Consider the following 23,489-nt stretch of genomic DNA (forward strand, 5'->3'; position numbering starts at 1 on the left):
AGCGGGTTGTTGATTCTGTGCATGAGACAGTGGAGTTTTGATTGTGTGCGTCAAACAGTGGGGTGTTGATTGTGTGCATGAAACAGTGGGGTATTGAATGTAAGCGTGACACAGTGGGGTGTTGATTGTGTTCGTGACACAGTGGGGTGTTGTTTCTGTGCGTGACACATCGGGGAGTTGTTTGTGTGCGTGACACAGTGGGGTGTTGATTGTGTGCGTGACACAGCGGGGTGTAAATTCTGGGCGTGACACAGTGGGGTGTGATTGTGTGCGTGACAAAGTGGTGTGTTGATTCTGTGCGTGACACAGTGGGGTGTTGACTGTGTGCGTGACACAGTGGGGTGTTGATTCTGTGCGTGACCCAGCGGGGTGTTGATTTTGTGAGTGACACAGCGGGGTGATGACTGTGTGCGTGACACAGTGTGGTGTTGATTCTGTGCGTGACCCAGCGGGGTGTTGATTTTGTGCGTGACACAGTGGTGTGTTGATTGTGTGCGTGACACAGCGGGTTATTGATTCTGTGCGTGACACAGCGGAGGGTTGATTCTGTGCGGAACACTGCGGGGTATTGATTCTCTGCGTGACACTGCGGGGTGTTGATTCTGTGCGTGAAACAGTGGGGTGTTGATTCTGTGCGTGAAATAGTGGGGTATTGTTTCTGTGCGGGACACTGTGGGGTGTTGATTGTGTGCGTGACACAGCAGGGTGTTGATTCTATGCGTAACACAGCGGGGTGTTGATTCTGTGCATGAAACAGCGGGGTGTTGATTGTGTGCTTGACACAGCGGGGTGTTGATTCTGTGCGTGACACAGTGGGGTGTTGATTGTGCGCGTGACACAGCGGGGTGTTGGTTCTGTGCATAACACAGCGGGGTGTTGATTCTGTGCATGAAACAGCGGGGTGTTGATTGTGTGCGTGACACAGTGGTGTGTTGATTCTGTGCATGACACAGTGGGGTGTTGATTCTCTGTGTGACACAGCGGGGTATTGATTCTCTGCGTGACACAGTGTGGTGTTGATGGTGTGCGTGAAACAGTGGGGTATTGATTGTATGCGTGACACAGTGGGGTGTTGATTGTGTTCGTGACACAGTGGGGTGTTGTTTCTGTGCGTGACACAGCGGGGTGTAGACTGTGTGCGTGAAACAGCGGGGTGTTGATTGTGTGCATGGCACAGTGGGCTGTTGTTTCTGTGTGTGACACAGTGGGGTGTTGATTCTGTGCGTGACACAGCGGGGTGTTGATTCTGTGCGTGACACAGTGGTGTGTTGATTCTGTGCATGACCCAGCGGAGAGTTGTTTGTGTGCGTGACACAGTGGGGAGTTGATTGTGTGCATGAAACAGTGGGGTGTTGATTGTGCGCGTGACACAGTGTGGTGTTGATTGTGTGCGTGAAACAGTGGGGTGTTGATTCTCTGTGTGACACAGCGGGGTATTGATTCTCTGCGTGACACAGTGTGGTGTTGATGGTGTGCGTGAAACAGTGGGGTATTGATTGTATGCGTGACACAGTGGGGTGTTGATTGTGTTCGTGACACAGTGGGGTGTTGTTTCTGTGCATGACCCAGCGGAGAGTTGTTTGTGTGCGTGACACTGTGGGGAGTTGATTGTGTGCGTGGCACAGTGGGCTTTTGTTTCTGTGTTTGACACAGTGGGGTGTTGATTCTGTGCGTGACACAGCGGGGTGTTGATTCTGTGCATGACCCAGCAGAGAGTTGTTTGTGTGCGTGACACAGTGGGGAGTTGATTGTGTGCGTGGCACAGTGGGCTGTTGTTTCTGTGTGTGACACAGCGGGGTGTTGATTCTGTGCCTGACACAATGGGTTGTTGATTCTGTGCGTGACACAGCGGGGTTTTGATTGTGTGCGTGACACAGTGGTGTGTTGATTCTGTGCGTGACACAGTGGGGTGTTGATTCTCTGTGTGACAAAGAGGGGTATTGATTCTCTGCGTGACACAGCGGGGTGTTGATTCTGTGCCTGAAACAGCGGGGTGTTGATTGTGTGCGTGACACAGCGGGGTGTTGATTCTTTGCGTGAAACAGTGGGGTGTTGATTCTGTGCGGGACACTGCGGGGTGTTGATTCTGTGCGTGACAGCGTGGGGTATTGATTCTGTGCTTGACCCAGTGGGGTGTTGATTGTGTGCGTGAAACAGTGGGGTGATGATTCTGTGCTGGACACAACGGGGTGTTGATTCTGTGCGTGACAGATTGGGGTACTGATTCTGTGCTTGACCCAGTGGGGTGTTGATTGTGTGCGTGACACAGTGGGGTGTTGATTGTGTGCGTGGCACAGTGGGCTGTTGTTTCTGTGTGTGACACAGCGGGTTGTTGATTCTGTGCATGAGATAGTGAGGTTTTGATTGTGTGCGTCAAAGAGTGGGGTGTTGATTGTGTGCTTGAAACAGTGGGGTATTGAATGTAAGCGTGACACAGTGGGGTGTTGATTGTGTTCGTGACACAGTGGGGTGTTGTTTCTGTGCGTGACACATCGGGGAGTTGTTTGTGTGCGTGACACAGTGGGGTGTTGATTGTGTGCGTGACACAGCGGGGTGTAAATTCTGGGCGTGACACAGTGGGGTGTGATTGTGTGCGTGACAAAGTGGTGTGTTGATTCTGTGCGTGACACAGTGGGGTGTTGACTGTGTGCGTGACACAGTGGGGTGTTGATTCTGTGCGTGACCCAGCGGGGTGTTGATTTTGTGAGTGACACAGCGGGGTGATGACTGTGTGCGTGACACAGTGGGGTGTTGATTCTGTGCGTGACCCAGCGGGGTGTTGATTTTGTGCGTGACACAGTGGTGTGTTGATTGTGTGTGTGACACAGCGGGTTATTGATTCTGTGCGTGACACAGCGGAGGGTTGATTCTGTGCGGAACACTGCGGGGTATTGATTCTCTGCGTGACACTGCGGGGTGTTGATTCTGTGCGTGAAACAGTGGGGTGTTGATTCTGTGCGTGAAATAGTGGGGTATTGTTTCTGTGCGGGACACTGTGGGGTGTTGATTGTGTGCGTGACACAGCAGGGTGTTGATTCTATGCGTAACACAGCGGGGTGTTGATTCTGTGCATGAAACAGCGGGGTGTTGATTGTGTGCTTGACACAGCGGGGTGTTGATTCTGTGCGTGACACAGTGGGGTGTTGATTGTGCGCGTGACACAGCGGGGTGTTGGTTCTGTGCATAACACAGCGGGGTGTTGATTCTGTGCATGAAACAGCGGGGTGTTGATTGTGTGCGTGACACAGTGGTGTGTTGATTCTGTGCATGACACAGTGGGGTGTTGATTCTCTGTGTCACACAGCGGGGTATTGATTCTCTGCGTGACACAGTGTGGTGTTGATGGTGTGCGTGAAACAGTGGGGTATTGATTGTATGCGTGACACAGTGGGGTGTTGATTGTGTTCGTGACACAGTGGGGTGTTGTTTCTGTGCGTGACACAGCGGGGTGTAGATTGTGTGCGTGAAACAGCGGGGTGTTGATTGTGTGCATGGCACAGTGGGCTGTTGTTTCTGTGTGTGACACAGTGGCGTGTTGATTCTGTGCGTGACACAGCGGGGTGTTGATTCTGTGCGTGACACAGTGGTGTGTTGATTCTGTGCATGACCCAGCGGAGAGTTGTTTCTGTGTGTGACACAGCGGGTTGTTGATTCTGTGCATGAGACAGTGGGGTTTTGATTGTGTGCGTCAAACAGTGGGGTGTTGATTGTTTGCGTGAAACAGCGGGGTGTGGATTCTGTGTGTGACACAGTGGGGTGTTGATTCTCTGCGTGACACAGTGTGGTGTTGATGGTGTGCGTGAAACAGTGGGGTATTGATTGTATGCGTGACACAGTGGGGTGTTGATTGTGTTCGTGACACAGTGGGGTGTTGTTTCTGTGCATGACCCAGCGGAGAGTTGTTTGTGTGCGTGACACTGTGGGGAGTTGATTGTGTGCGTGGCACAGTGGGCTTTTGTTTCTGTGTGTGACACAGTGGGGTGTTGATTCTGTGCGTGACACAGCGGGGTGTTGATTCTGTGCATGACCCAGCAGAGAGTTGTTTGTGTGCGTGACACAGTGGGGAGTTGATTGTGTGCGTGGCACAGTGGGCTGTTGTTTCTGTGTGTGACACAGTGGGGTGTTGATTCTGTGCGTGACACAGCGGGGTGTTGATTCTGTGCGTGACACAGTGGTGTGTTGATTGTCTGCGTGACACAGCGGGTTGTTGATTCTGTGCGTGAGACTGCGGGGTGTTGATTCTGTGCGGAACACAGCGGGGTGTTGATTGTGTGCGTGACACAGCGGGGTGTTGATTGTGTGCATGAAACAGTGGGGTGTTGATTCTCTGCGTGAAACAGTGGGGTGTTGATTCTGTGCGTGAAACAGTGGGGTGTTGTTTCTGTGCGTGACACTGCGGGTTGTTGATTCTGTGCATGACACAGTGGGGTGTTGACTCTGTGCGTGACACAGCGGGGTGTTGATTCTGTGCCTGACACAATGGGTTGTTGATTCTGTGCGTGACACAGCGGGGTTTTGATTGTGTGCGTGACACAGTGGTGTGTTGATTCTGTGCGTGACACAGTGGGGTGTTGATTCTCTGTGTGACAAAGCGGGGTATTGATTCTCTGCGTGACACAGCGGGGTGTTGATTCTGTGCCTGAAACAGCGGGGTGTTGATTGTGTGCGTGACACAGCGGGGTGTTGATTCTTTGCGTGAAACAGTGGGGTGTTGATTCTGTGCGGGACACTGCGGGGTGTTGATTCTGTGCGTGACAGCGTGGGGTATTGATTCTGTGCTTGACCCAGTGGGGTGTTGATTGTGTGCGTGAAACAGTGGGGTGATGATTCTGTGCTGGACACAACGGGGTGTTGATTCTGTGCGTGACAGATTGGGGTACTGATTCTGTGCTTGACCCAGTGGGGTGTTGATTGTGTGCGTGACACAGTGGGGTGTTGATTGTGTGCGTGGCACAGTGGGCTGTTGTTTCTGTGTGTGACACAGCGGGTTGTTGATTCTGTGCATGAGACAGTGAGGTTTTGATTGTGTGCGTCAAAGAGTGGGGTGTTGATTGTGTGCGTGAAACAGCGGGGTGTGGATTCTGTGTGTGACACAGTGGGGTGTGAATTCTGTGCGTGACACAGTGGGGTGTGAATTCTGTGCGTGACACAGTGGCGTGTTGATTGTGTGCGTGACAGTGGGGTGTTGATTCTGTGCGTGACACAGTAGGGTGTTGATTGTGTGCGTGACACAGTGGGGTGTTGATTGAGTGCTTGCCACAGTGGGCTGTTGTTTCTGTGTGTGACACAGCGGGTTGCTGATTCTGTGCATGAGACAGCGGGGTGTTGATTGTGTGCGTGACACAGTGGGGTGTTGATTCTCTGTGTGACAAAGCGGGGTATTGATTCTCTGCGTGACACAGCGGGGTGTTGATTCTGTGCGTGACAGATTGGGGTACTGATTCTGTGCTTGACCCAGTGGGGTGTTGATTGTGTGCGTGACACAGTGGGGTGTTGATTGTGTGCGTGGCACAGTGGGCTGTTGTTTCTGTGTGTGACACAGCGGGTTGTTGATTCTGTGCATGAGACAGTGGGGTTTTGATTGTGTGCGTCAAAGAGTGGGGTGTTGATTGTGTGCGTGAAACAGCGGGGTGTGGATTCTGTGTGTGACACAGTGGGGTGTGAATTCTGTGCGTGACACAGTGGGGTGTGAATTCTGTGCGTGACACAGTGGCGTGTTGATTGTGTGCGTGACAGTGGGGTGTTGATTCTGTGCGTGACACAGTAGGGTGTTGATTGTGTGCGTGACACAGTGGGGTGTTGATTGAGTGCTTGGCACAGTGGGCTGTTGTTTCTGTGTGTGACACAGCGGGTTGCTGATTCTGTGCATGAGACAGCGGGGTGTTGATTGTGTGCGTGACACAGTGGTGTGTTGATTCTGTGCGTGACACAGTGGGGTGTTGATTCTCTGTGTGACAAAGCGGGGTATTGATTCTCTGCGTGACACAGCGGGGTGTTGATTCTGTGCCTGAAACAGCGGGGTGTTGATTGTGTGCGTGACACAGCAGGGTGTTTATTCTTTGCGTGAAACAGTGGGATGTTGATTCTGTGCGGGACACTGCGGGGTGTTGATTCTGTGCGTGACAGCGTTGGGTATTGATTCTGTGCTTGACCCAGTGGGGTGTTGATTGTGTGCGTGAAACAGTGGGGTGTTGATTCTGTGCTGGACACAACGGGGTGTTGATTCTGTGCATGACAGATTGGGGTATTGATACTGTGCTTGACCCAGTGGGGTGTTGATTGTGTGCGTGACACAGTGGGGTGTTGATTGTGTGCGTGGCACAGTGGGCTGTTGTTTCTGTGTGTGACACAGCGGGTTGTTGATTCTGTGCATGAGACAGTGGGGTTTTGATTGTGTGCGTCAAACAGTGGGGTGTTGATTGTTTGCGTGAAACAGCGGGGTGTGGATTCTGTGTGTGACACAGTGGGGTGTTGATTCTCTGCGTGACACAGTGTGGTGTTGATGGTGTGCGTGAAACAGTGGGGTATTGATTGTATGCGTGACACAGTGGGGTGTTGATTGTGTTCGTGACACAGTGGGGTGTTGTTTCTGTGCATGACCCAGCGGAGAGTTGTTTGTGTGCGTGACACTGTGGGGAGTTGATTGTGTGCGTGGCACAGTGGGCTTTTGTTTCTGTGTGTGACACAGTGGGGTGTTGATTCTGTGCGTGACACAGCGGGGTGTTGATTCTGTGCATGACCCAGCAGAGAGTTGTTTGTGTGCGTGACACAGTGGGGAGTTGATTGTGTGCGTGGCACAGTGGGCTGTTGTTTCTGTGTGTGACACAGTGGGGTGTTGATTCTGTGCGTGACACAGCGGGGTGTTGATTCTGTGCGTGACACAGTGGTGTGTTGATTGTCTGCGTGACACAGCGGGTTGTTGATTCTGTGCGTGAGACTGCGGGGTGTTGATTCTGTGCGGAACACAGCGGGGTGTTGATTGTGTGCGTGACACAGCGGGGTGTTGATTGTGTGCATGAAACAGTGGGGTGTTGATTCTCTGCGTGAAACAGTGGGGTGTTGATTCTGTGCGTGAAACAGTGGGGTGTTGTTTCTGTGCGTGACACTGCGGGTTGTTGATTCTGTGCATGACACAGTGGGGTGTTGACTCTGTGCGTGACACAGCGGGGTGTTGATTCTGTGCCTGACACAATGGGTTGTTGATTCTGTGCGTGACACAGCGGGGTTTTGATTGTGTGCGTGACACAGTGGTGTGTTGATTCTGTGCGTGACACAGTGGGGTGTTGATTCTCTGTGTGACAAAGCGGGGTATTGATTCTCTGCGTGACACAGCGGGGTGTTGATTCTGTGCCTGAAACAGCGGGGTGTTGATTGTGTGCGTGACACAGCGGGGTGTTGATTCTTTGCGTGAAACAGTGGGGTGTTGATTCTGTGCGGGACACTGCGGGGTGTTGATTCTGTGCGTGACAGCGTGGGGTATTGATTCTGTGCTTGACCCAGTGGGGTGTTGATTGTGTGCGTGAAACAGTGGGGTGATGATTCTGTGCTGGACACAACGGGGTGTTGATTCTGTGCGTGACAGATTGGGGTACTGATTCTGTGCTTGACCCAGTGGGGTGTTGATTGTGTGCGTGACACAGTGGGGTGTTGATTGTGTGCGTGGCACAGTGGGCTGTTGTTTCTGTGTGTGACACAGCGGGTTGTTGATTCTGTGCATGAGACAGTGAGGTTTTGATTGTGTGCGTCAAAGAGTGGGGTGTTGATTGTGTGCGTGAAACAGCGGGGTGTGGATTCTGTGTGTGACACAGTGGGGTGTGAATTCTGTGCGTGACACAGTGGGGTGTGAATTCTGTGCGTGACACAGTGGCGTGTTGATTGTGTGCGTGACAGTGGGGTGTTGATTCTGTGCGTGACACAGTAGGGTGTTGATTGTGTGCGTGACACAGTGGGGTGTTGATTGAGTGCTTGCCACAGTGGGCTGTTGTTTCTGTGTGTGACACAGCGGGTTGCTGATTCTGTGCATGAGACAGCGGGGTGTTGATTGTGTGCGTGACACAGTGGGGTGTTGATTCTCTGTGTGACAAAGCGGGGTATTGATTCTCTGCGTGACACAGCGGGGTGTTGATTCTGTGCCTGAAACAGCGGGGTGTTGATTCTTTGCGTGAAACAGTGGGGTGTTGATTCTGTACGGGACACTGCGGGGTGTTGATTCTGTGCGTGACAGCGTGGGGTATTGATTCTGTGCTTGACCCAGTGGGGTGTTGATTGTGTGCGTGAAACAGTGGGGTGTTGATTCTGTGCTGGACACAACGGGGTGTTGATTCTGTGCGTGACAGATTGGGGTACTGATTCTGTGCTTGACCCAGTGGGGTGTTGATTGTGTGCGTGACACAGTGGGGTGTTGATTGTGTGCGTGGCACAGTGGGCTGTTGTTTCTGTGTGTGACACAGCGGGTTGTTGATTCTGTGCATGAGACAGTGGGGTTTTGATTGTGTGCGTCAAAGAGTGGGGTGTTGATTGTGTGCGTGAAACAGCGGGGTGTGGATTCTGTGTGTGACACAGTGGGGTGTGAATTCTGTGCGTGACACAGTGGGGTGTGAATTCTGTGCGTGACACAGTGGCGTGTTGATTGTGTGCGTGACAGTGGGGTGTTGATTCTGTGCGTGACACAGTAGGGTGTTGATTGTGTGCGTGACACAGTGGGGTGTTGATTGAGTGCTTGGCACAGTGGGCTGTTGTTTCTGTGTGTGACACAGCGGGTTGCTGATTCTGTGCATGAGACAGCGGGGTGTTGATTGTGTGCGTGACACAGTGGTGTGTTGATTCTGTGCGTGACACAGTGGGGTGTTGATTCTCTGTGTGACAAAGCGGGGTATTGATTCTCTGCGTGACACAGCGGGGTGTTGATTCTGTGCCTGAAACAGCGGGGTGTTGATTGTGTGCGTGACACAGCAGGGTGTTTATTCTTTGCGTGAAACAGTGGGATGTTGATTCTGTGCGGGACACTGCGGGGTGTTGATTCTGTGCGTGACAGCGTTGGGTATTGATTCTGTGCTTGACCCAGTGGGGTGTTGATTGTGTGCGTGAAACAGTGGGGTGTTGATTCTGTGCTGGACACAACGGGGTGTTGATTCTGTGCATGACAGATTGGGGTATTGATACTGTGCTTGACCCAGTGGGGTGTTGATTGTGTGCGTGACACAGTGGGGTGTTGATTGTGTGCGTGGCACAGTGGGCTGTTGTTTCTGTGTGTGACACAGCGGGTTGTTGATTCTGTGCATGAGACAGTGGGGTTTTGATTGTGTGCGTCAAACAGTGGGGTGTTGATTGTTTGCGTGAAACAGCGGGGTGTGGATTCTGTGTGTGACACAGTGGGGTGTTGATTCTCTGCGTGACACAGTGTGGTGTTGATGGTGTGCGTGAAACAGTGGGGTATTGATTGTATGCGTGACACAGTGGGGTGTTGATTGTGTTCGTGACACAGTGGGGTGTTGTTTCTGTGCATGACCCAGCGGAGAGTTGTTTGTGTGCGTGACACTGTGGGGAGTTGATTGTGTGCGTGGCACAGTGGGCTTTTGTTTCTGTGTGTGACACAGTGGGGTGTTGATTCTGTGCGTGACACAGCGGGGTGTTGATTCTGTGCATGACCCAGCAGAGAGTTGTTTGTGTGCGTGACACAGTGGGGAGTTGATTGTGTGCGTGGCACAGTGGGCTGTTGTTTCTGTGTGTGACACAGTGGGGTGTTGATTCTGTGCGTGACACAGCGGGGTGTTGATTCTGTGCGTGACACAGTGGTGTGTTGATTGTCTGCGTGACACAGCGGGTTGTTGATTCTGTGCGTGAGACTGCGGGGTGTTGATTCTGTGCGGAACACAGCGGGGTGTTGATTGTGTGCGTGACACAGCGGGGTGTTGATTGTGTGCATGAAACAGTGGGGTGTTGATTCTCTGCGTGAAACAGTGGGGTGTTGATTCTGTGCGTGAAACAGTGGGGTGTTGTTTCTGTGCGTGACACTGCGGGTTGTTGATTCTGTGCATGACACAGTGGGGTGTTGACTCTGTGCGTGACACAGCGGGGTGTTGATTCTGTGCCTGACACAATGGGTTGTTGATTCTGTGCGTGACACAGCGGGGTTTTGATTGTGTGCGTGACACAGTGGTGTGTTGATTCTGTGCGTGACACAGTGGGGTGTTGATTCTCTGTGTGACAAAGCGGGGTATTGATTCTCTGCGTGACACAGCGGGGTGTTGATTCTGTGCCTGAAACAGCGGGGTGTTGATTGTGTGCGTGACACAGCGGGGTGTTGATTCTTTGCGTGAAACAGTGGGGTGTTGATTCTGTGCGGGACACTGCGGGGTGTTGATTCTGTGCGTGACAGCGTGGGGTATTGATTCTGTGCTTGACCCAGTGGGGTGTTGATTGTGTGCGTGAAACAGTGGGGTGATGATTCTGTGCTGGACACAACGGGGTGTTGATTCTGTGCGTGACAGATTGGGGTACTGATTCTGTGCTTGACCCAGTGGGGTGTTGATTGTGTGCGTGACACAGTGGGGTGTTGATTGTGTGCGTGGCACAGTGGGCTGTTGTTTCTGTGTGTGACACAGCGGGTTGTTGATTCTGTGCATGAGACAGTGAGGTTTTGATTGTGTGCGTCAAAGAGTGGGGTGTTGATTGTGTGCGTGAAACAGCGGGGTGTGGATTCTGTGTGTGACACAGTGGGGTGTGAATTCTGTGCGTGACACAGTGGGGTGTGAATTCTGTGCGTGACACAGTGGCGTGTTGATTGTGTGCGTGACAGTGGGGTGTTGATTCTGTGCGTGACACAGTAGGGTGTTGATTGTGTGCGTGACACAGTGGGGTGTTGATTGAGTGCTTGCCACAGTGGGCTGTTGTTTCTGTGTGTGACACAGCGGGTTGCTGATTCTGTGCATGAGACAGCGGGGTGTTGATTGTGTGCGTGACACAGTGGGGTGTTGATTCTCTGTGTGACAAAGCGGGGTATTGATTCTCTGCGTGACACAGCGGGGTGTTGATTCTGTGCCTGAAACAGCGGGGTGTTGATTGTGTGCGTGACACAGCAGGGTGTTTATTCTTTGCGTGAAACAGTGGGATGTTGATTCTGTGCGGGACACTGCGGGGTGTTGATTCTGTGCGTGACAGCGTTGGGTATTGATTCTGTGCTTGACCCAATGGGGTGTTGATTGTGTGCGTGAAACAGTGGGGTGTTGATTCTGTGCTGGACACAACGGGGTGTTGATTCTGTGCATGACAGATTGGGGTATTGATACTGTGCTTGACCCAGTGGGGTGTTGATTGTGTGCGTGACACAGTGGGGTGTTGATTGTGTGCGTGGCACAGTGGGCTGTTGTTTCTGTGTGTGACACAGCGGGTTGTTGATTCTGTGCATGAGACAGTGGGGTTTTGATTGTGTGCGTCAAACAGTGGGGTGTTGATTGTTTGCGTGAAACAGCGGGGTGTGGATTCTGTGTGTGACACAGTGGGGTGTGAATTCTGTGCGTGACACAGTGGGGTGTGAATTCTGTGTGTGACACAGTGGGGTGTTGATTGTGTGCATGACACAGTGGGGTGTTGTTTCTTTGCGTGAAACAGCGGGGTATTGATTGTCTGCGTGACACAGCGGGGTGTTGATTCTTTGCGTGAAACAGTGGGGTGTTGATTCTGTACGGGACACTGCGGGGTGTTGATTCTGTGCGTGACAGCGTGGGGTATTGATTCTGTGCTTGACCCAGTGGGGTGTTGATTGTGTGCGTGAAACAGTGGGGTGTTGATTCTGTGCTGGACACAACGGGGTGTTGATTCTGTGCGTGACAGATTGGGGTACTGATTCTGTGCTTGACCCAGTGGGGTGTTGATTGTGTGCGTGACACAGTGGGGTGTTGATTGTGTGCGTGGCACAGTGGGCTGTTGTTTCTGTGTGTGACACAGCGGGTTGTTGATTCTGTGCATGAGACAGTGGGGTTTTGATTGTGTGCGTCAAAGAGTGGGGTGTTGATTGTGTGCGTGAAACAGCGGGGTGTGGATTCTGTGTGTGACACAGTGGGGTGTGAATTCTGTGCGTGACACAGTGGGGTGTGAATTCTGTGCGTGACACAGTGGCGTGTTGATTGTGTGCGTGACAGTGGGGTGTTGATTCTGTGCGTGACACAGTAGGGTGTTGATTGTGTGCGTGACACAGTGGGGTGTTGATTGAGTGCTTGGCACAGTGGGCTGTTGTTTCTGTGTGTGACACAGCGGGTTGCTGATTCTGTGCATGAGACAGCGGGGTGTTGATTGTGTGCGTGACACAGTGGTGTGTTGATTCTGTGCGTGACACAGTGGGGTGTTGATTCTCTGTGTGACAAAGCGGGGTATTGATTCTCTGCGTGACACAGCGGGGTGTTGATTCTGTGCCTGAAACAGCGGGGTGTTGATTGTGTGCGTGACACAGCAGGGTGTTTATTCTTTGCGTGAAACAGTGGGATGTTGATTCTGTGCGGGACACTGCGGGGTGTTGATTCTGTGCGTGACAGCGTTGGGTATTGATTCTGTGCTTGACCCAGTGGGGTGTTGATTGTGTGCGTGAAACAGTGGGGTGTTGATTCTGTGCTGGACACAACGGGGTGTTGATTCTGTGCATGACAGATTGGGGTATTGATACTGTGCTTGACCCAGTGGGGTGTTGATTGTGTGCGTGACACAGTGGGGTGTTGATTGTGTGCGTGGCACAGTGGGCTGTTGTTTCTGTGTGTGACACAGCGGGTTGTTGATTCTGTGCATGAGACAGTGGGGTTTTGATTGTGTGCGTCAAACAGTGGGGTGTTGATTGTTTGCGTGAAACAGCGGGGTGTGGATTCTGTGTGTGACACAGTGGGGTGTGAATTCTGTACGTGACACAGTGGGGTGTGAATTCTGTGCGTGACACAGTGGCGTGTTGATTGTGTGCGTGACAGTGGGGTGTTGATTCTGTGCGTGACACAGTAGGGTGTTGATTGTGTGCGTGACACAGTGGGGTGTTGATTGAGTGCTTGGCACAGTGGGCTGTTGTTTCTGTGTGTGACACAGCGGGTTGTTGATTCTGTGCATGAGACAGTGGGGTTTTGATTGTGTGCGTCAAACAGTGGGGTGTTGATTCTGTGCGTGAAATAGCGGGGTGTTGATTGTGTGCGTAACACAGTGTTGTGTTGATTGTGTGCATGAAACAGTGGGGTGTTGATCGTGTGCGTGACACAGTGTGGTGTGGATTGTGTGCGTGAAACAGTGGGGTATTGATTGTATGCGTGACACAGTGGGGTGTTGATTGTGTTCGTGACACAGTGGGGTGTTGTTTCTGTGCGTGACACAGCAGGGTGTTGATTGTGTGCGTGAAACAGCGGGGTGTTGATCCTCTGTTTGACACGGTGGGTTGTTGATTGTGTGCGTGACACAGTGGGGTGTTGATTCTGTGCCTGAAACAGCGGGGTGTTGATTGTGTGCGTGACACAGCGGCGTGTTGATTGTGTGCATGAAACAGTGGGGTGTTGATTCTCTGCGTGAAACAGTGGGGTGTTGATTCTGTGTGTGACACAGCGGGGTGTTGATTCTGTGCCTGACACAATGGGTTGTTGATTCTGTGCGTGACACAGCGGGGTTTTGATTGTGTGCGTGACACAGTGGTGTGTTGATTCTGTGCGTGACACAGTGGGGTGTTGATTCTCTGTGTGACAAAGCGGGGTATTGATTCTCTGCGTGACACAGCGGGGTGTTGATTGTGTGCGTGACACAGCGGGGTGTTGATTGTGTGCGTGACACAGCAGGGTGTTTATTCTTTGCGTGAAACAGTGGGATGTTGATTCTGTGCGGGACACTGCGGGGTGTTGATTCTGTGCGTGACAGCGTTGGGTATTGATTCTGTGCTTGACCCAGTGGGGTGTTGATTGTGTGCGTGAAACAGTGGGGTGTTGATTCTGTGCTGGACACAACGGGGTGTTGATTCTGTGCATGACAGATTGGGGTATTGATACTGTGCTTGACCCAGTGGGGTGTTGATTGTGTGCGTGACACAGTGGGGTGTTGATTGTGTGCGTGGCACAGTGGGCTGTTGTTTCTGTGTGTGACACAGCGGGTTGTTGATTCTGTGCATGAGACAGTGGGGTTTTGATTGTGTGCGTCAAACAGTGGGGTGTTGATTGTTTGCGTGAAACAGCGGGGTGTGGATTCTGTGTGTGACACAGTGGGGTGTGAATTCTGTACGTGACACAGTGGGGTGTGAATTCTGTGCGTGACACAGTGGCGTGTTGATTGTGTGCGTGACAGTGGGGTGTTGATTCTGTGCGTGACACAGTAGGGTGTTGATTGTGTGCGTGACACAGTGGGGTGTTGATTGAGTGCTTGGCACAGTGGGCTGTTGTTTCTGTGTGTGACACAGCGGGTTGTTGATTCTGTGCATGAGACAGTGGGGTTTTGATTGTGTGCGTCAAACAGTGGGGTGTTGATTCTGTGCGTGAAATAGCGGGGTGTTGATTGTGTGCGTAACACAGTGTTGTGTTGATTGTGTGCATGAAACAGTGGGGTGTTGATCGTGTGCGTGACACAGTGTGGTGTGGATTGTGTGCGTGAAACAGTGGGGTATTGATTGTATGCGTGACACAGTGGGGTGTTGATTGTGTTCGTGACACAGTGGGGTGTTGTTTCTGTGCGTGACACAGCAGGGTGTTGATTGTGTGCGTGAAACAGCGGGGTGTTGATCCTCTGTTTGACACGGTGGGTTGTTGATTGTGTGCGTGACACAGTGGGGTGTTGATTCTGTGCCTGAAACAGCGGGGTGTTGATTGTGTGCGTGACACAGCGGCGTGTTGATTGTGTGCATGAAACAGTGGGGTGTTGATTCTCTGCGTGAAACAGTGGGGTGTTGATTCTGTGTGTGACACAGCGGGGTGTTGATTCTGTGCCTGACACAATGGGTTGTTGATTCTGTGCGTGACACAGCGGGGTTTTGATTGTGTGCGTGACACAGTGGTGTGTTGATTCTGTGCGTGACACAGTGGGGTGTTGATTCTCTGTGTGACAAAGCGGGGTATTGATTCTCTGCGTGACACAGCGGGGTGTTGATTGTGTGCGTGACACAGCGGGGTGTTGATTCTTTGCGTGAAACAGTGGGGTGTTGATTCTCTGCGGGACACTGCGGGGTGTTGATTCTGTGCGTGACAGCGTGGGGTATTGATTCTGTGCTTGACCCAGTGGGGTGTTGATTGTGTGCGTGAAACAGTGGGTTGTTGATTCTGTGCTGGACACAACGGGGTGTTGATTCTGTGCGTGACAGATTGGGGTACTGATTCTGTGCTTGACCCAGTGGGGTGTTGATTGTGTGCGTGACACAGTGGGGTGTTGATTGTGTGCGTGGCACAGTGGACTGTTGTTTCTGTGTGTGACACAGCGGGTTGTTGATTCTGTGCATGTGACAGCGGGGTTTTGATTGTGTGCGACAAACAGTGGGGTGTTGATTGTTTGCGTGAAACAGCGGGGTGTGGATTCTGTGTGTGACACAGTGGGGTGTGAATTCTGTGCGTGACACAGTGGGGTGTGAATTCTGTGCGTGACACAGTGGCGTGTTGATTGTGTGCGTGACAGTGGGGTGTTGATTCTGTGCGTGACACAGTAGGGTGTTGATTGTGTGCGTGACACAGTGGGGTGTTGATTGAGTGCTTGGCACAGTGGGCTGTTGTTTCTGTGTGTGACACAGCGGGTTGTTGATTCTGTGCATGAGACAGTGGCGTTTTGATTGTGTGCGTCAAACAGTGGGGTGTTGATTCTGTGCGTGAAACAGCGGGGTGTTGATTGTGTGCGTAACACAGTGTTGTGTTGATTGTGTGCATGAAACAGTGGGGTGTTGATCGTGTGCGTGACACAGTGTGGTGTGGATTGTGTGCGTGAAACAGTGGGGTATTGATTGTATGCGTGACACAGTGGGGTGTTGATTGTGTTCGTGACACAGTGGGGTGTTGTTTCTGTGCGTGACACAGCAGGGTGTTGATTGTGTGCGTGAAACAGCGGGGTGTTGATCCTCTGTTTGACACGGTGGGTTGTTGATTGTGTGCGTGACACAGTGGGGTGTTGATTCTGTGCCTGAAACAGCGGGGTGTTGATTGTGTGCGTGACACAGCGGGGTGTTGATTGTGTGCATGAAACAGTGGGGTGTTGATTCTCTGCGTGAAACAGTGGGGTGTTGATTCTGTGCGTGAAACAGTGGGGTGTTGTTTCTGTGCGTGACACTGCGGGTTGTTGATTCTGTGCGTGACAGCGTGGGGTATTGATTCTGTGCTTGACCCAGTGGGGTGTTGATTGTGTGCGTGAAACAGTGGGTTGTTGATTCTGTGCTTGACCCAGTGGGGTGTTGATTGTGTGCGTGACACAGTGGGGTGTTGATTGTGTGCGTGACAGTGGGGTGTTGATTCTGTGCGTGACACAGTAGGGTGTTGATTGTGTGCGTGACACAGTGGGGTGTTGATTGAGTGCTTGGCACAGTGGGCTGTTGTTTCTGTGTGTGACACAGCGGGTTGTTGATTCTGTGCATGAGACAGTGGGGTTTTGATTGTGTGCGTCAAACAGTGGGGTGTTGATTCTGTGCGTGAAACAGCGGGGTGTTGATTGTGTGCGTAACACAGTGTTGTGTTGATTGTGTGCATGAAACAGTGGGGTTTTGATCGTGTGCGTGACACAGTGTGGTGTGGATTGTGTGCGTGAAACAGTGGGGTATTGATTGTATGCGTGACACAGTGGGGTGTTGATTGTGTTCGTGACACAGTGGGGTGTTGTTTCTGTGCGTGACACAGCAGGGTGTTGATTGTGTGCGTGAAACAGCGGGGTGTTGATCATCTGTTTGACACGGTGGGTTGTTGATTGTGTGCGTGACACAGTGGGGTGTTGATTCTGTGCCTGAAACAGCGGGGTGTTGATTGTGTGTGTGACACAGCGGGTTGTTGATTCTGTGCATGAGACAGTGGGGTTTTGATTGTGCGTCAAACAGTGGGGTGTTGATTGTGTGCGTGAAACAGCGGGGTGTGGATTCTGTGTGTGACACAGTGGGGTGTGAATTCTGTGCGTGACACAGTGGGGTGTGAATTCTGTGCGTGACACAGTGGCGTGTTGATTGTGTGCGTGACAGTGGGGTGTTGATTCTGTGCGTGACACAGTGGGGTGTTGATTGTGTGCGTGACACAGTGGGGTGTTGATTGAGTGCTTGGCACAGTGGGCTGTTGTTTCTGTGTGTGACACAGCGGGTTGTTGATTCTGTGCGTGACACAGTGGGGTGTTGATTCTCTGTGTGACAAAGCGGGGTATTGATTCTCTGCGTGACACAGTGGGGTGTTGACTCTGTGCGTGACACAGCAGGGTGTTGATTCTGTGCCTGACACAATGGGTTGTTGATTCTGTGCGTGACACAGCGGGGTTTTGATTGTGTGCATGACACAGTGGTGTGTTGATTCTGTGCGTGACACAGTGGGGTGTTGATTCTCTGCGTGACACAGCGGGGTGTTGATTCTGTGCCTGAAACAGCGGGGTGTTGATTGTGTGCGTGACACAGCGGGGTGTTGATTCTTTGCGTGAAACAGTGGGGTGTTGATTCTGTGCGGGACACTGCGGGATGTTGATTCTGTGCGTGACAGCGTGGGGTATTGATTCTGTGCTTGACCCAGTGGGGTGTTGATTGTGTGCGTGACACAGTGGGGTGTTGATTGTGTGCGTGGCACAGTGGGCTGTTGTTTCTGTGTGTGACACAGTGGGGTGTGAATTCTGTGCGTGACACAGTGGGGTGTGAATTCTGTGCGTGACACAGTGGCGTGTTGATTGTGTGTGTGACAGTGGGGTGTTGATTCTGTGCGTGACACAGTAGGGTGTTGATTGTGTGCGTGACACAGTGGGGTGTTGATTGAGTGCTTGGCACAGTGGGCTGTTGTTTCTGTGTGTGACACAGCGGGTTGCTGATTCTGTGCATGAAACAGTGGGGTGTTGATTGTGCGCGTGACACAGTGTGGTGTTGATTGTGTGCGTGAAACAGTGGGGTATTGATTGTATGCGTGACACAGTGGGGTGTTGATTGTGTTCGTGACACAGTGGGGTGTTGTTTCTGTGCATGACCCAGCGGAGAGTTGTTTGTGTGCGTGACACTGTGGGGAGTTGATTGTGTGCGTGGCACAGTGGGCTTTTGTTTCTGTGTGTGACACAGTGGGGTGTTGATTCTGTGCGTGACACAGCGGGGTGTTGATTCTGTGCATGACCCAGCAGAGAGTTGTTTGTGTGCGTGACACAGTGGGGAGTTGATTGTGTGCGTGGCACAGTGGGCTGTTGTTTCTGTGTGTGACACAGTGGGGTGTTGATTCTGTGCGTGACACAGCGGGGTGTTGATTCTGTGCGTGACACAGCGGGGTGTTGATTCTGTGCATGACCCAGCAGAGAGTTGTTTGTGTGCGTGACACTGTGGGGAGTTGATTGTGTGCGTGGCACAGTGGGCTTTTGTTTCTGTGTGTGACACAGTGGGGTGTTGATTCTGTGCGTGACACAGCGGGGTGTTGATTCTGTGCATGACCCAGCAGAGAGTTGTTTGTGTGCGTGACACAGTGGGGAGTTGATTGTGTGCGTGGCACAGTGGGCTGTTGTTTCTGTGTGTGACACAGTGGGGTGTTGATTCTGTGCGTGACACAGCGGGGTGTTGATTCTGTGCGTGACACAGTGGTGTGTTGATTGTCTGCGTGACACAGTGGGTTGTTGATTCTGTGCGTGAGACAGCGGGGTGTTGATTCTGTGCGGAACACAGCGGGGTGTTGATTGTGTGCGTGACACAGCGGGGTGTTGATTGTGTGCATGAAACAGTGGGGTGTTGATTCTCTGCGTGAAACAGTGGGGTGTTGATTGTGTGCGTGAAACAGTGGGTTGTTGATTCTGTGCTTGACCCAGTGGGGTGTTGATTGTGTGCGTGACACAGTGGGGTGTTGATTGTGTGCGTGACAGTGGGGTGTTGATTCTGTGCGTGACACAGTAGGGTGTTGATTGTGTGCGTGACACAGTGGGGTGTTGATTGAGTGCTTGGCACAGTGGGCTGTTGTTTCTGTGTGTGACACAGCGGGTTGTTGATTCTGTGCATGAGACAGTGGGGTTTTGATTGTGTGCGTCAAACAGTGGGGTGTTGATTCTGTGCGTGAAACAGCGGGGTGTTGATTGTGTGCGTAACACAGTGTTGTGTTGATTGTGTGCATGAAACAGTGGGGTTTTGATCGTGTGCGTGACACAGTGTGGTGTGGATTGTGTGCGTGAAACAGTGGGGTATTGATTGTATGCGTGACACAGTGGGGTGTTGATTGTGTTCGTGACACAGTGGGGTGTTGTTTCTGTGCGTGACACAGCAGGGTGTTGATTGTGTGCGTGAAACAGCGGGGTGTTGATCCTCTGTTTGACACGGTGGGTTGTTGATTGTGTGCGTGACACAGTGGGGTGTTGATTCTGTGCCTGAAACAGCGGGGTGTTGATTGTGTGTGTGACACAGCGGGTTGTTGATTCTGTGCATGAGACAGTGGGGTTTTGATTGTGTGCGTCAAACAGTGGGGTGTTGATTGTGTGCGTGAAACAGCGGGGTGTGGATTCTGTGTGTGACACAGTGGGGTGTGAATTCTGTGCGTGACACAGTGGGGTGTGAATTCTGTGCGTGACACAGTGGCGTGTTGATTGTGTGCGTGACAGTGGGGTGTTGATTCTGTGCGTGACACAGTGGGGTGTTGATTGTGTGCGTGACACAGTGGGGTGTTGATTGAGTGCTTGGCACAGTGGGCTGTTGTTTCTGTGTGTGACACAGCGGGTTGTTGATTCTGTGCGTGACACAGTGGGGTGTTGATTCTCTGTGTGACAAAGCGGGGTATTGATTCTCTGCGTGACACAGTGGGGTGTTGACTCTGTGCGTGACACAGCTGGGTGTTGATTCTGTGCCTGACACAATGGGTTGTTGATTCTGTGCGTGACACAGCGGGGTTTTGATTGTGTGCATGACACAGTGGTGTGTTGATTCTGTGCGTGACACAGTGGGGTGTTGATTCTCTGCGTGACACAGCGGGGTGTTGATTCTGTGCCTGAAACAGCGGGGTGTTGATTGTGTGCGTGACACAGCGGGGTGTTGATTCTTTGCGTGAAACAGTGGGGTGTTGATTCTGTGCGGGACACTGCGGGATGTTGATTCTGTGCGTGACAGCGTGGGGTATTGATTCTGTGCTTGACCCAGTGGGGTGTTGATTGTGTGCGTGACACAGTGGGGTGTTGATTGTGTGCGTGGCACAGTGGGCTGTTGTTTCTGTGTGTGACACAGCGGGTTGTTGATTCTGTGCATGAGACAGTGGGGTTTTGATTGTGTGCGTCAAAGAGTGGGGTGTTGATTGTGTGCGTGAAACAGCGGGGTGTGGATTCTGTGTGTGACACAGTGGGGTGTGAATTCTGTGCGTGACACAGTGGGGTGTGAATTCTGTGCGTGACACAGTGGCGTGTTGATTGTGTGCGTGACAGTGGGGTGTTGATTCTGTGCGTGACACAGTAGGGTGTTGATTGTGTGCGTGACACAGTGGGGTGTTGATTGAGTGCTTGGCACAGTGGGCTGTTGTTTCTGTGTGTGACACAGCGGGTTGCTGATTCTGTGCATGAAACAGTGGGGTGTTGATTGTGCGCGTGACACAGTGTGGTGTTGATTGTGTGCGTGAAACAGTGGGGTATTGATTGTATGCGTGACACAGTGGGGTGTTGATTGTGTTCGTGACACAGTGGGGTGTTGTTTCTGTGCATGACCCAGCGGAGAGTTGTTTGTGTGCGTGACACTGTGGGGAGTTGATTGTGTGCGTGGCACAGTGGGCTTTTGTTTCTGTGTGTGACACAGTGGGGTGTTGATTCTGTGCGTGACACAGCGGGGTGTTGATTCTGTGCATGACCCAGCAGAGAGTTGTTTGTGTGCGTGACACAGTGGGGAGTTGATTGTGTGCGTGGCACAGTGGGCTGTTGTTTCTGTGTGTGACACAGTGGGGTGTTGATTCTGTGCGTGACACAGCGGGGTGTTGATTCTGTGCGTGACACAGCGGGGTGTTGATTCTGTGCATGACCCAGCAGAGAGTTGTTTGTGTGCGTGACACTGTGGGGAGTTGATTGTGTGCGTGGCACAGTGGGCTTTTGTTTCTGTGTGTGACACAGTGGGGTGTTGATTCTGTGCGTGACACAGCGGGGTGTTGATTCTGTGCATGACCCAGCAGAGAGTTGTTTGTGTGCGTGACACAGTGGGGAGTTGATTGTGTGCGTGGCACAGTGGGCTGTTGTTTCTGTGTGTGACACAGTGGGGTGTTGATTCTGTGCGTGACACAGCGGGGTGTTGATTCTGTGCGTGACACAGTGGTGTGTTGATTGTCTGCGTGACACAGCGGGTTGTTGATTCTGTGCGTGAGACAGCGGGGTGTTGATTCTGTGCGGAACACAGCGGGGAGTTGATTGTGTGCGTGACACAGCGGGGTGTTGATTGTGTGCATGAAACAGTGGGGTGTTGATTCTCTGCGTGAAACAGTGGGGTGTTGATTCTGTGCGTGAAACAGTGGGGTGTTGTTTCTGTGCGTGACACTACGGGTTGTTGATTCTGTGCATGACACAGTGGGGTGTTGACTCTGTGCGTGACACAGCGGGGTGTTGATTCTGTGCCTGACACAATGGGTTGTTGATTCTGTGCGTGACACAGCGGGGTTTTGATTGTGTGCGTGACACAGTGGTGTGTTGATTCTGTGCGTGACACAGTGGGGTGTTGATTCTCTGTGTGACAAAGCGGGGTATTGATTCTCTGCGTGACACAGCGGGGTGTTGATTCTCTGCCTGAAACAGCGGGGTGTTGATTGTGTGCGTGACACAGCGGGGTGTTGATTCTTTGCGTGAAACAGTGGGGTGTTGATTCTGTGCGGGACACTGCGGGGTGTTGATTCTGTGCGTGACAGCGTGGGGTATTGATTCTGTGCTTGACCCAGTGGGGTGTTGATTGTGTGCGTGAAACAGTGGGGTGTTGATTCTGTGCTGGACACAACGGGGTGTTGATTCTGAGCGTGACAGATTGGGGTACTGATTCTGTGCTTGACCCAGTGGGGTGTTGATTGTGTGCGTGACACAGTGGGGTGTTGATTGTGTGCGTGGCACAGTGGGCTGTTGTTTCTGTGTGTGACACAGCGGGTTGTTGATTCTGTGCATGAGACAGTGGGGTTTTGATTGTGTGCGTCAAACAGTGGGGTGTTGATTGTGTGCGTGAAACAGCGGGGTGTGGATTCTGTGTGTGACACAGTGGGGTGTGAATTCTGTGCGTGACACAGTGGGGTGTGGATTGTGTGCGTGAAACAGTGGGGTATTGATTGTATGCGTGACACAGTGGGGTGTTGATTGTGTTCGTGACACAGTGGGGTGTTGTTTCTGTGCGTGACACAGCAGGGTGTTGATTGTGTGCGTGAAACAGCGGGGTGTTGATCCTCTGTTTGACACGGTGGGTTGTTGATTGTGTGCGTGACACAGTGGGGTGTTGATTCTGTGCCTGAAACACCGGGGTGTTGATTGTGTGCGTGACACAGCGGTGTGTTGATTGTGTGCATGAAACAGTGGGGTGTTGATTCTCTGCGTGAAACAGTGGGGTGTTGATTCTCTGTGTGACAAAGCGGGGTGTTGATTCTGTGCGTGACAGATTGGGGTACTGATTCTGTGCTTGACCCAGTGGGGTGTTGATTGTGTGCGTGACACAGCGGGTTGTTGATTCTGTGCATGTGACAGTGGGGTTTTGATTGTGTGCGTCAAACAGTGGGGTGTTGATTGTGTGCATGAAACAGCGGGGTGTGGATTCTGTGTGTGTCACAGTGGGGTGTGAATTCTGTGCGTGACACAGTGGGGTGTGAATTCTGTGCGTGACACAGTGGCGTGTTGATTGTGTGCGTGACAGTGGGGTGTTGATTCTGTGCGTGACACAGTAGGGTGTTGATTGTGTGCGTGACACAGTGGGGTGTTGATTGAGTGCTTGGCACAGTGGGCTGTTGTTTCTGTGTGTGACACAGCGGGTTGTTGATTCTGTGCGTGACACAGTGGGGTGTTGATTCTCTGTGTGACAAAGTGGGGTATTGATTCTCTGCGTGACACAGCGGGGTGTTGATTCTGTGCCTGAAACAGCGGGGTGTTGATTGTGTGCGTGACACAGCAGGGTGTTGATTCTCTGTGTGACACAGCGGGGTATTGATTCTCTGCGTGACACAGTGTGGTGTTGATGGTGTGCGTGAAACAGTGGGGTATTGATTGTATGCGTGACACAGTGGGGTGTTGATTGTGTTCGTGACACAGTGGGGTGTTGTTTCTTTGCGTGACACATCGGGGTGTTGATTGTGTGCGTGAAACAGCGGGGTGTTGATTGTGTGCGTGGCACAGTGGGCTGTTGTTTCTGTGTGTGACACAGTGGGGTGTTGATTCTGTGCGTGACACAGCGG

The sequence above is a fragment of the Hypanus sabinus genome, chromosome 9 (assembly GCF_030144855.1).
Source record: "Hypanus sabinus isolate sHypSab1 chromosome 9, sHypSab1.hap1, whole genome shotgun sequence".
Classification (NCBI taxonomy): domain Eukaryota; kingdom Metazoa; phylum Chordata; class Chondrichthyes; order Myliobatiformes; family Dasyatidae; genus Hypanus; species Hypanus sabinus.